This window comes from Sciurus carolinensis, chromosome 14, assembly GCF_902686445.1.
Source record: "Sciurus carolinensis chromosome 14, mSciCar1.2, whole genome shotgun sequence".
NCBI classification, from domain to species: domain Eukaryota; kingdom Metazoa; phylum Chordata; class Mammalia; order Rodentia; family Sciuridae; genus Sciurus; species Sciurus carolinensis.
In genome coordinates, this window is record NC_062226.1 from 39803896 (window position 1) to 39816447 (window position 12552).

Consider the following 12552-nt stretch of genomic DNA (forward strand, 5'->3'; position numbering starts at 1 on the left):
GCAGCATGAACTAGGAAGTATGTGTTGAAAAGAATAATACCGTCTCAGTTGACATAAGAATTGGTGGCATCTGCTTTGCTTTTCAGAAATTTGGAGCATCTCCCTTAAGAAAGTAGATAAGGGAAAATTAAAATTCATGTACCATGAAAGATGAAGGAGTAGGTGATCAAAGTCCATAAATCATGAAAGGTACACACAGAGATTCATCTCAAACTGGAGTACCAGAAGGTTTGAGATTAGTTTTATGTTTCTTAAAGGAAGGCACAACTTACCATAGTGAAACTCTGTGCCTCTTCCTGAAAAGGATGGTAGGAAGTGTGAAACATGGCTATATTCAAGGATATTCCTGGATATTCATGTCTGATACACCCTCTTGGGTGACAGGGATCCCAGAGTGTTAGAGTCAAACTGTGGTAAATTACCTTGAGGCCTTGGGCTGATGTGAAGGTGTGGGCAGAAATGGGAAGAATTAGACTATAGGACAACAGAAAAATAAAAGCAAGTTGTTGGTTCAAGTGGTAGAATTGAGGATGACAAACTGAATATAGGTAACAGGACAGAATTTTGGTGAAAATGGCCCACAGAGAGAGCTGAAGGCAAGACTCAGAGTTATCTCTATGAGGTGCCCAAAGCCCATTTTGAAGAGAAAAAGAGAAACCTGTTAGAGGCACAGTAAAGGAGAAGGAAATCCCAGTTGGATGGTCTCAGAACTCTGTTGGAAGGGACTGATGGGAATCATGAAATGCTTTGAAAGAACTTTATCTTGAAAATTGATGCAAATTTTGTATTCTTCGCTATAATAATACCATTTCTATTTTGTTATCAAAAGTGTTTTGTTTCTGAGAAATATTGAAGTAAAACTGTTTCTCCCCAAAGTGTATTTTCCTTAGGTAATTCCTAGCACCTGAAGGGATTTCTCCCTCAGTTTCTGAGGAACAGAAGGGATTGTTTTGGGTTTTGTTTATTATTGAGACCATGTTTGATTGTTCTTGTTTTTATTCAGCACAACCATTTTTCCTATCAAACACCACTCTGATTTCCTATGGGGGAATTATTCCTCCCCATTGGACATAGTCTGGTAGGACACCAATCAGGTGGCAGGTATTAAACATGAAATCAGCCAAAATGAATTTCCATTCTGAATTTAAAATTTATTCATAGTGTCTCAAGTTGGTGAACATCTGTTGCTCCTACTGAAAGGTAGGTAGACTTGTTCCTCCTTTATAGTTGTGAAAATTTCAGATGTAGAAACCAAGGAAGTTAAATGACATAATTAAGGACATACAGATTCTCCAAGTAAACAAAACTGTTCCTTCCTCTTCCTCTTGCCAAGTTTCAGAAAAGCAAATAATTAGAATTGGACATACATGTGCCACTAAGAGTCCAAGCTGGCAATGTATTGCAAGATACATTGTAATTTTTTCTTAACTCTGGGACACATCTTGGTTCCAAGGCAACTCTCCAGTTTTTCAAGAAGTTCTTCAAATTCCTTTAATCTACACAATAATTTTCATTTCATTTGTTTGTTCTTCCTAAGAGTCATCACCAGTAGGTCTTTTCTTGGCTTTTGAGAAACTTGGCAAGAGGAAGAAGAGGGACCAGTTTTATTTATTTGGCAAATCTGCTTTCAAAAATCAAGTACAGGTTGGGGTTCTAGCTCAGTGATAGAGTCCTTGCCTAGTGCAAAGAAGGCACTGGGTTCCATCCTCAAAATTGAAAAAAAAAATCAAGTAGAACAATGTGCAGGGAGTATATCAACCCAAGAATAATAGATCCATGCAGTTTACTTGTTTGCTAATTCACTTGTTGGTCAATGAATAAGCTGGGGAAAATAATTTAAGACCCTGTCAAGTGGCAAATTAACCATCAGAATTTAGATGGAAGAAGTGACTGGAAATTCTCTTCTAGATCTAGTAAAAGCATCTGGCAAGAAGCGCATTGGAACTAGGGCTGGTAGAAAAGGATCAAAGGAGAGGAGTAAGATAACTGAATTTTTCTGTCTCATAAAAGAGAAAAAAGGTCCAGGGGTCAGCGGTCAGAGTTCAACAGGGCTAACTGATGACTCCACTCTAGTGATTTAGGAAGTAGGGGCACTGACTCAAGAGTAAGAGAGACCTGATCTCGACTTTCAACTATGTCGTTGTTCACTGTTTAAAATTGGGCAAGTTACTTTAATCTTTCTGAGATTCAGTTTTCTTGTTCATTTAAAGGAGGTACACAGTGGCTTACTGTGAGAATAGGAACAAGCAAATTCTAAAGTACTTAGAAAAGAGTAGGCCATCAATAAAATGGTAGCTGTGAATATGTCCACAAGTCAAATAGGCTTAGCATGTTGCATATATGGCTTATTTTAATGTCCTCATCACATCCCAGGTGATAAGCATATTATTACTCCCATTTTACAGATAAAACATCTGCAGCTCTGAAACAAAGGTAGGAAAATCGTGGTCTGCAGGTCAAATCTAGTCCACTGCCTGTTTTATTGGAACACAGCCAGCATCCTTCATTTCTGTATCACTGAGGGCTGCTTCCCCATTACAAAGGCAAGATCTGAGAAGAAACAGAAGACGTTGTGGCCCACAAAGCCTAAAATATTTACGAGGTTGGCCAACCCTTGCTCTGGAAAAATCCATAACTGCTTGAGGTTATGTAACAGTTCTTTCTTTGGATGTATCAATCTATTTGATCAAAAAGGAGACTTGTTAGCAATGGAAGCAAAGAAAGAAGAGGATTATAAAGATACAAATTACAACATGTATCATATGGGTACAGGAATGTTTATACAATTTAACAAGTATGTAAAGGCAAAAAAAAAGTCTATAAAATTAAAAAGCTCCTTTGCAGCAGTCTGACCAACCTCCTGGATTCAGTTAGGTTGATACAGTTGGTTGGGCCTTGGACTCAAAGATAAGGACAGGACCTAAGCCAGGAAAGCCTGTTTATACCCAGGTGTTCTGTCATGTTCTGCACATCCTGGCCATGTTGCACCAAGAGGTCTGTGAACCACTGTACGTATTAGCCTTTGAAATCCTCACCTGCTATGAAACCTTGAGCAAGACCAACCCTTCTGTTAGTTCCTTGCTCCAGAAGGTAAATGAGCAGCACTTGTTATTGTACATCGCCAAGAACATTAGTCCCAAGGAGCAGCACCAGCGCCAGACCCTGCTGCAGAAGATCAGCAACTTGTGACTTGTGTAGGTCAGAAAAAGCTGGTCCTCAACATGGTGGTTCAACATGGCTAGAACTGAGAAGCACAAACTTTAGTTATGTGAAATTGTACAAAAGATAAAAGGTACATGGCAATAGTGGTGTAAAGAAAATAGTTTCTTAGGTATTTATAACTTACAGACTGTAATAAAATTCTCTTTTGAGTTTCAAAAAATTAAATTAAATTAAAAAGCATGTCTAAGTAGGGGTAATCATCAATTTAAAGAGTTGTTATGTCTTGTAGGGAAGGGAAGAATTCTGGTTAGAGGTTAAAGGGGATTGGATCTATAACTTTTAAAATGACAAATGAAAATGAATTCATGTATTATTGTTGAGTGCATGATTACTTTTAGAAATAAATTATCTAACTAAGCATGGTGGTGCACATTTGTAATCTCAGTAGCTTGGGAGGCTGAGACAGCAGGATAATAAGTTCAAAGCCAGCCTCAGCAACTTAGCAAGAGACCTTGTCTCAAAAGAAAAAAATTAAAAGGGCTGGAGATATGACTCAGTGGTTAAGCACCCCTATGTTCAATCCCTGGCATCTAAATAAATAAATTAATTAACTAGATTCTAAAATTGAAGCTTGTATTTTTGAGAGCAGAGATGTAAGTATGTCATAGAGAGAAATACTGGTATGTTAATATCTCCATCTTTCATAGGGAATTACTAAATAGAATTCTTTTCTTAAAATTTATATTCTTGAACTGAAAGGTAGCCACTGGTATATATGGAAAGAAGATATCTATGTTTAAATGAATATATACATGTATAAATGTATATGGATGTATATAGATAGATAGATATAGCAAATAAGAAAACAAGTAGCTACAAGGTAGCAATAGAATGAAATTGTATTATTTCATCTAGAATTTTCACTAACATTCCACTAACTTGGGTGAAAAATCAAATTCAAAATACAGTCTTTTTGCTGGAAGCACACCAAAAATTGTGTCCAAGAATGTTTAACAGTTCAAGTTAGTCAAATATATCTAAATTAGAAATTAATTAAAAGTAAAAAATAAAATCTTTTGCTTAAAAAGGGTTATAATGAAAATATAAAATCTAGTGAACATATATATGTCACCTAAGATAATATAAAATCATATTAGAAATGCATCTTAAAAAGTGACAGAATGAAAATGGTGATAGGAGACTTCTATACTCTTAATTATTGGCATATTTGTTAAATTCTATAAGCAAGGCAAATAAAATTTATTTTACTTTCCTATTAAGTAAGTTGGTTGTTCAATAATATATGTATTTACTTCTGCAGCTATTATGTTTATTTTTGTTCATCATGATCTCAGAAATTTTGGATACACTTATTACATGAATGGCTTCTTTTTTAAAAATATTGTTGTCACTTTAAGTAGAAAAGTAACTAAAAATGTGAACTGTAGGTGGGTGTATCTAGCCAGAATGTGTTTTGTTCTTCTTACCTCACTTTTCAATATTTATTTCTGGAAATACACATTGCTGGTTGCTTTCCCCATGATGGTATGTCTCAAAAAGTCCACTAACAGCAACTAAGGATTGTATTTTTCATTTTATGAACCAGAAAAACACTCAGTAAAGAAATTTTAATAGTACTATGACATTACACTCTTCAAAAAGTGGCATTAATCTTGATCCAAATACTCTCACATAACCAAAACTACATTCGGGTTGTCTGAAAATGTTTAATGCTCTTCCTTTATAATTAGCTTTTTCATGTATGGTGCCACAACATTTTACTTCTAATTGAAATGCTTCTAACTGGGTCAAATGGAAATGTCAATATTAGAAACTTTATGTTCTATTTCATATGCCACAGCTAAATGCTGTCATGTTTTTCATAAACCTGTTTCCAAACACAGTTAGAACTCTAATGTAATTACAGACACATAAGTACAGGCATATGTACACTAGGTTATTATTTTTGTGGTGCTGGGGTTTGAACTCAGAGCCTTGTACATGTTCTAACACTGAGCTATATACCCAACAGCAAGTAATTTTAAATAACCTGGATTTCACACAGTTTTCCATGGATTTTTAAATTATTTTCATTTAAACAAAAATTTTTTTGGGAAACTGTCAAACCCATAGGCACCTTTTCTGGATCAGAAAATGGGTTTACATGTTGAAAATATGACATGTTGTCAGAATTCTGGGATTCAGCTGAAATCACTATTCCAAAAAGCTCAGTGTGAAATATTCACAAGGAAATGTCACTATCTCGCATATGGTAGAATTATGGAGGACAGTGGTGACACTACTGGACAATTCCTAATTTAAAACATAGTTTTATATGTTTGATATACAGATTTATATGTTTGATATACTTAATTTAAATATATATGTCTCTTTGGCAGTAACTATAATGATTTTTTTGAAATACAGTTTGTTTGGTAGACCTAATATTTCCAAGCATGAAAATCATGAACAAAACCAGATTTATTCTTGGTGGATAAAACAATAAGGTAGTGGGAAGGAGGATGGAATCTGTGTCTGTCATATGTTAGTTTATTACCTTTTTATTAGAAGTGATTATCTTTTTTTCCATAGTTTTCATTGGGGCATTACAGTTGTACGTAAAGGTAGGGTTTTTGTTACATAGTTATACGTACATACAATATAACAATACAATTTAATCAATATCATTCTGCAGTATTCCTCCTTGCTCTTTCCTCCTTTCTCACCCGGTCCCTTTCTTTTTAACATACTCATGTGTAAGTCAGCTGTGCAATTCTTAGATGACAAGAGGAAATCACCCCAAATCAAGGAATTCTATCTTATTGATGTTTTGTCTATTTACTGTTATCTCTAGTACAGATAGAGCTGTCACCAAAATAAGTTTCTGGAAGGATGATAGTAATGAATTGCTTCATAAGCCAGCATGGATAAGAGATGCAGAAGCAAGACAGTGATACCCAATCATTGCTTCAGTTACTGCCTCAAGAATAAATATTTCCTTTCTGCTACTCACAGACCATGGCAACTGATACAAATGGGAGTGGTTTTCTTGTCATATTCTTGCCATATTTCTGCTATGTTGCACTTCTATTGGAGAAATGCTTCTTCATCCCAACATTTTAACAGGCCCTTCTAGATCCGTACTTCTTTGGCTACAGTTTTTTAAGGCTGATTAACTGGAGCTAATCATAACACTTACTGCCCTGTGATCCAGAAATGGAGAGGCAAAAGACTTCAACTTGAATTTTTTCAAAGTAGAGCTGGAAGAGGAAAGCCCTCCATTTGTTTGTTGATGTTAAGAACTGAACCATCTCCACCTATGGCTGTAAAAGTTAGTTTTCCAGTTCCAGTTGGAAAAAGTGGTTCTGAAGGAAAAAGTCATGGATGGGGGTGGGGTGCAGTGTGGGATTGATTTCTGATTGTATACATGCCCCTGTTTTATTTATCTATTTTTTGTTCCATGTATCAATTATTCCTGAGAGCTAAATCCACTTTTGATTATGTCTATAAATTCCTTTATTCTTGCCTGTGAATTCAATTTAGGTTTATTTTACTCGTAACCAAAGGAGGTCTGAGTAGTACTGCTCTAGGTGCTGTAAACCTACTCACGGAAAAAATACAAATATTGATTATATAAATATTTGGCAATTTCATCCAAGTGTAGCAGAAGGTATCTGTTTTAAGCTAATTTTAAATGATAGCATAATTTTACTTTGATCTCAGTGAACTGGAGTTCATCAAGGTGTTTTGCTGGGAAAAACATAAAACATTCTGAAGATTTTATATTTTACTTGAATAAAGAGATCAAAGTGGTAAATGGATTTTATTTTTATCATAATTATTAACTCATATTAATTGTACAAATTAGTGGGTTTCTCTGATATTTCCATAGATGCATATATCATGCTTTTGTCCCTATTGTCCTTTCTTCTCATGCCCCCTTCTTCTTTTATCTTGCCTATGTGGCCAAAAGGTGGAGTGATCCAAGGGCAGAAAAGGAGCCATCCAGGGTTACAGGTAGGAAGGCAGGCACCCAGAGGCTGGCTACTTATTAACAACTCCTTTCAGGGTGGAACAATTCCCTGGAGACAGGTAACGTTGGCAACAGGTTGCAGGAGAGGGAAGTGTGCTCTGGAGGTATTAGCATTTTATTTCCTTTTGAATCAGCCACCATCTTCCTGACCTAATCATTCATTACCTACATGGACTGTTCTTCTTCCCCCGCAGCCCCCACTTCCATGAACAGTTTCCTACAGTGTGATAATTGCAAAAATGGATTCTAGTTCCTTCCCAGAAACAAAGGGATGAGTATTACACAAATAGCCTTTCAATTAGAAATTTCAAGTCATTGTAAAAGCTTATGACATTGGCATTTCTGATTAAAATGGCGAATTGCTTTTTTTTAAGTTGTTCATATTGACAACATAAGGTTCTGCGTGTGTTAGATTTGCTATAAAATGAACATGTTTTCCAAATATTCCTAAGCATGAATATGTCTTTCCTACCAATTTCATTTCTGTGCCACATCACATTCTCTTTAAGAAAAGCAGCATAGCAGTTTTTCAGCTTGCAAATAGATGAATTAAGAATAAATTCATGAAGTGAATTACAAGGTAATCTAGAGCCCTTACAACCAAAATTGACTCATAAAATTCAATTTACACTAATCTTTTCAGACACTCAGGCATGCCACCAGATGACATGGGACTATAAGTAATAAAAGATAAGATTCTGGTGAAACGAATTGAAGTATACCCAAATACAGATGAATAGCCTAATTGATATCAAGGAAAACTTTGAATTAGGTAATAATTTCTCTGTATAAAAAGGTCTTTCCACTAGTTTGCTATTTAAAAAAAATGATATAATTATGACATGTTCTTCACTTAAGCACATGCAAAAGTAGGAAGTTTTCTGCTTTACTAATTAATACTGTTAATAGTAAGTAAAGTTCCTTTCTTTGGTGTAAGAATCAGTTTTTGTGAAATGATTATGGACATAGAGGACTGTGATTCCTCATTAGATAGGAATTAGGCAGTTATCAGAAATATTATTCATAATAAAAAATAAAATGAATTTTTTAATGCATTTTCTAATGTGACTTTTGGTCATAGATGGATTCTTTCTAAGACCTGGTATATTAAGTAGGATTTTTTTTTTTTAATGTCATTTGCATTTTATTGGGGAACAAACTGAAACTCATGGACACTAAAGAACTTATCTTGGAATACACATTTATAATGGTAGAGTCTTTCTTTAGCTGTCTGCTGTTTCCAACTAAGAAATATCGAGAGTTTACATGACTTGCCCTGACAAGCTTAGAGTGAAGTCCTGACAGAACGAAAACTAAAGTCATAAAACTTTGAATATTTAAAAAAGAAAGTTGGCAGCCTTTGACTATTTCGAAAACATTTTCTAGCAAAGTTCCTTACTTAGGCTAGAATCCAAATCTATAGTCTGTATGTAACAGAGTCCCTAAATACTCATCCTAAATACTTTCTCCTAGAGCTACTAGAACATTGTCCTTTCCTTCTAGAGGCCACAGTCATCCTGAGGGCCCTTTTAATGCAGGGTTTTTGCTTCTTACCAATGGGATGGAATTAGCATAAAATGACATTTTCCATTTGAAAGCAGTCTCTGTGCCTCCTTGCCTTCTTCCAAACGCATTTTCCTCCAGCACCTATTTCTGGGCTCTGCACAATATAGAAATTAAACAAATGAGACTGACTTATCGAAACATCATCTCAGTTGAATCTAAAAACCATGCTCTTTGACCATAGAAGCTATACTCCAGTTTGTAAGGCGATAGTGGCATTTTTTTTTCATCTCAGCAATCAAAATTTAAGTCAACCTGATGATATTCAATGGCTAGTGTGATATTTTAGTCAGTCAAAAAATGTCATCCACTTTCTTTTTGAATATGGATTTCAGAACATATATATACATATATAGACAACACACATATATATATATGAAATTCAGAATATATTACATATATAATTTTAAAATGAGAATTTGTTCTCAATACATCTTTATAAAATTACTATTAGGATAATTACTATTAGGATTATTTTGAATACTAATTTTGGAAAATTTGATAATAAACTACAAAATTTAAAATGGAAAGTGGTTTATTTATTTTTAGGAAATTTTCTTATTATCAGATATCGCGCTCCCTCTGCCCACAGAGAGAGACACGACAAACGTCTGAAGCTTTGGAAGTTTATTATGTACAGTCCCTCTCCTACACTTCCCTTACTCCTAGCTTCCGCGCACTCCCAGCTTCTCTTCTCTCAGCTTCTCCCAGCTTCCGCGCACTCTCAGCTTCCAGCTCAGCTTCAGCCTCCGCCTCCGCCACCTCTTCCGCTTCTGCCTCTCTACTCTCCCACCCACCAGGCTTATATACACTTCAACCAATCAGGGGAGAGTACACGAGGTAAACGCGGACAGCTGCAAGCATAGGATAGATACACGAGGGGGGCATGCTCTAGTCACATCGTTAACTAGCCAATCATTGGAATTCGCTGGTTGTTTACTGTATAGTTGGCCGCTTTTGGCTCAGCGTCAGGCGCCATCTTGACCATGCCCAAGGCTGGGGGTCCTGGAAACCCCGACAGATCCCCCTTCTTTACTATTAAACTAAGGCTCGGGACCGTGTCTGTCTTAGGCTGAGTGGTCAGCATATGTCCTTACCCGTCATCAGAGCCTGCAGAGCATGCTGCAGCTCCTGTCTTAGGTTGGTACACAGCCACCTCCTTCATTACCCGTCTTTGACTACCGGTCCAGCATCAAGAGCCATACTAATGGGGGGCTGTCGGCCTTTAGGGCAGTCATGGCCTGATGAAAGATAATTTGATCTCTCTATTGGCTAGCTCATAGACGCATGCCAAAACGAATGAAGAGAAGGAGGGCCAAGGCAGAGGAGTACCACCATAGCTCCTAAGCCTGCCCGCTGTTTGACAAATCTATAAACAGAAGAAAAACCATATAGCCATATTAAATACAGAAACAATATACATCCCAGAAGTGTTACAATACGGGCAACACAAACAGCTCTCAGGGAATAAACGCATCCCAGTCCCAAAAGTTCTTACAAGGTATCCACTTGTTCTTATAGTGAGTCCACTCTCTGATAGAGTTTCTATGGTCTGCAAGGCTGCAGCTGCATTCTCGGCCAAATGATCGTTGTTATGGTTGTGTCAATGCTGCTACTGCAAGGACTGTGATGGCATTGATCACGGCTGTTGCAATGTCAAAGCCTCTCCTGCTTCTCGACAATAGCACTGGCAATTCTACATCTGCAACAGAAACTAGGACTGGTAGGAAGATAGAAATGTGCAAATTGCACAGGTGGCAAAAGAACCATTCCAGCATTGTGAGAGATAGCACACGGTTAGTAAACAGTTAAGAGGTGTTATTAGAAATGTTAGTTGGTAGAAACATAAAAGGGAGGAAATACACAAGCTGACGTGGGAGGAAAAGCAACACCACAGCTAGGGTCAGCAGAACGAGTTGCTCTACTCTGGGTCTGATTTGTAGTATGATTCCAACGGCAAAGTGCAGAAATTCCTCCTGTTAAAGCAAAGAAAGACTAGAGATATCCTTGTCACCAAAAACAGCACGACCTGAAAAATCATCAGTAGAATTGACAGGCTTTTAGAGGAATTGGTGAAAACAAGAAAAGGAAGGATAAAAAATGTGTTAGTTAGAAGTGAAAAATATGGCCAGGCTAACAATGGCCCATAGGTTCCGGGTTTGCCTTTCTGTCTGAGTTTTTGTTATTGGAGGAAGGCTCAGACTCGCCATTGCGAGGAGGAGCAGCATCACCTGCATGCTGCAAAACTCTGATTAGCCTTTCTGGAATCCAGACTGGAGTCTGCCAATCCTGTGGGAAAATACAAACAGACCCTCGGACCCAACGAAGGACTGGATCCGGTCCTTTCCAACAACCTGTCAGGATATCTTTCCATTTTGCCCATACTTGAGGAGTACTATGGGGATTATAATGTCGATCAGCTGCAGAATGGCCGTCCCTATCCAGAGTTAAGAAATTTAGAATGAAAAGAACTAAATTAAGTTTATCTTTAGGAGACTTGTAGGAGGCTCCTATTCCCCCTTTTTGTTTATTTAGACAATTTTTTAAAGTAAGATGTGCTCTTTCCACAATGCCCTGTCCCTGAGGATTATAGGGGATGCCAGTGACTGATTGGATGTTAAATGTTTGTAAAAACAACCGGAAGCTTTTGGAAGTATAAGCAGGACCATTATCTGTTTTAATAACTTTAGGTATGCCCCAGCCAGCAAATGCTTGTAGGCAGTGTTGAATGACATCTTTTACCTTTTCTCCAGAATGAGCGGAAGCCATAATGACCCCTGAAGCAGTGTCTACTGACACATGTACATACTTAACAGTACCAAATTCAGAAATATGGGTTACATCCATCTGCCAAATATGACCAGGCAGCAGTCCCCTGGGGTTAACTCCAAAGGATTGTACTGGGATTAAAGGAGCACAATGTTGACAATTTTTTACTATTTGTCGAGCCATACATTTAGATATAGAAAATTTTCTGCTCAAAGTAGTGGAATTTACATGGAATTTTTCATGAAAGAGTTTTGCTTGTTCCTCTATGGAAAAAACAAAGATCGATTTGGTGGCCATATCTACCAAGTCATTAGCATTGGCCAAAGGTCCTGGTAAATTAGAATGAGCTCTAATATGTCCTACATAGAATAGATGTTTACGCTGTAGGATAAGGTTTTGTAGCATAGTAAAATAAGAAGCTACCGTGGACATGGAAGAAATATGAGGTACCGTTTCAAGAACCTGTAAAGCGTTAACGATATATAAGCTATCAGATAGAAGATTGAATGGCTGATTATCTGCTAATTTAAAGGCTAATATTACAGCTGCAAGTTCAGTAACCTGTGCGGAGTTGGGTGGAACTATTATGGTGTGAAGTTGTTTATTGATAAGTACTGCACCTACTCCATTTTTGGAGCCATCAGTAAAAATGGTTACACAGTCTTTAAGAGGCTGGACACTAGTCACTTTTGGAAAAACTATGGGAGTATTTTTACAGAATTGAATCCAGGGATGTTGGGGATAATGGTTATCGAACTGAGCTGAAGTGGAACAATATAATACTGACCAATCATCATCATTATTAATTAGCCATTTAATTTGCTGAGTGGAATAAGGAGTTATAATAATAGACGGATGGATTCCAAAAACAGTAATGCAAGATTCTATTCCCTTGAATATTACCTGAGCAATAGCTTGGGGATATGATTGCAATGTTTTAGCCAGAGAGCTAGGGAGATTTATACTTTGCAGAGGTCCTCCTTGCCAAACTATGCCAAAAGGGGTGTGCTTCTCTGAGATTATGA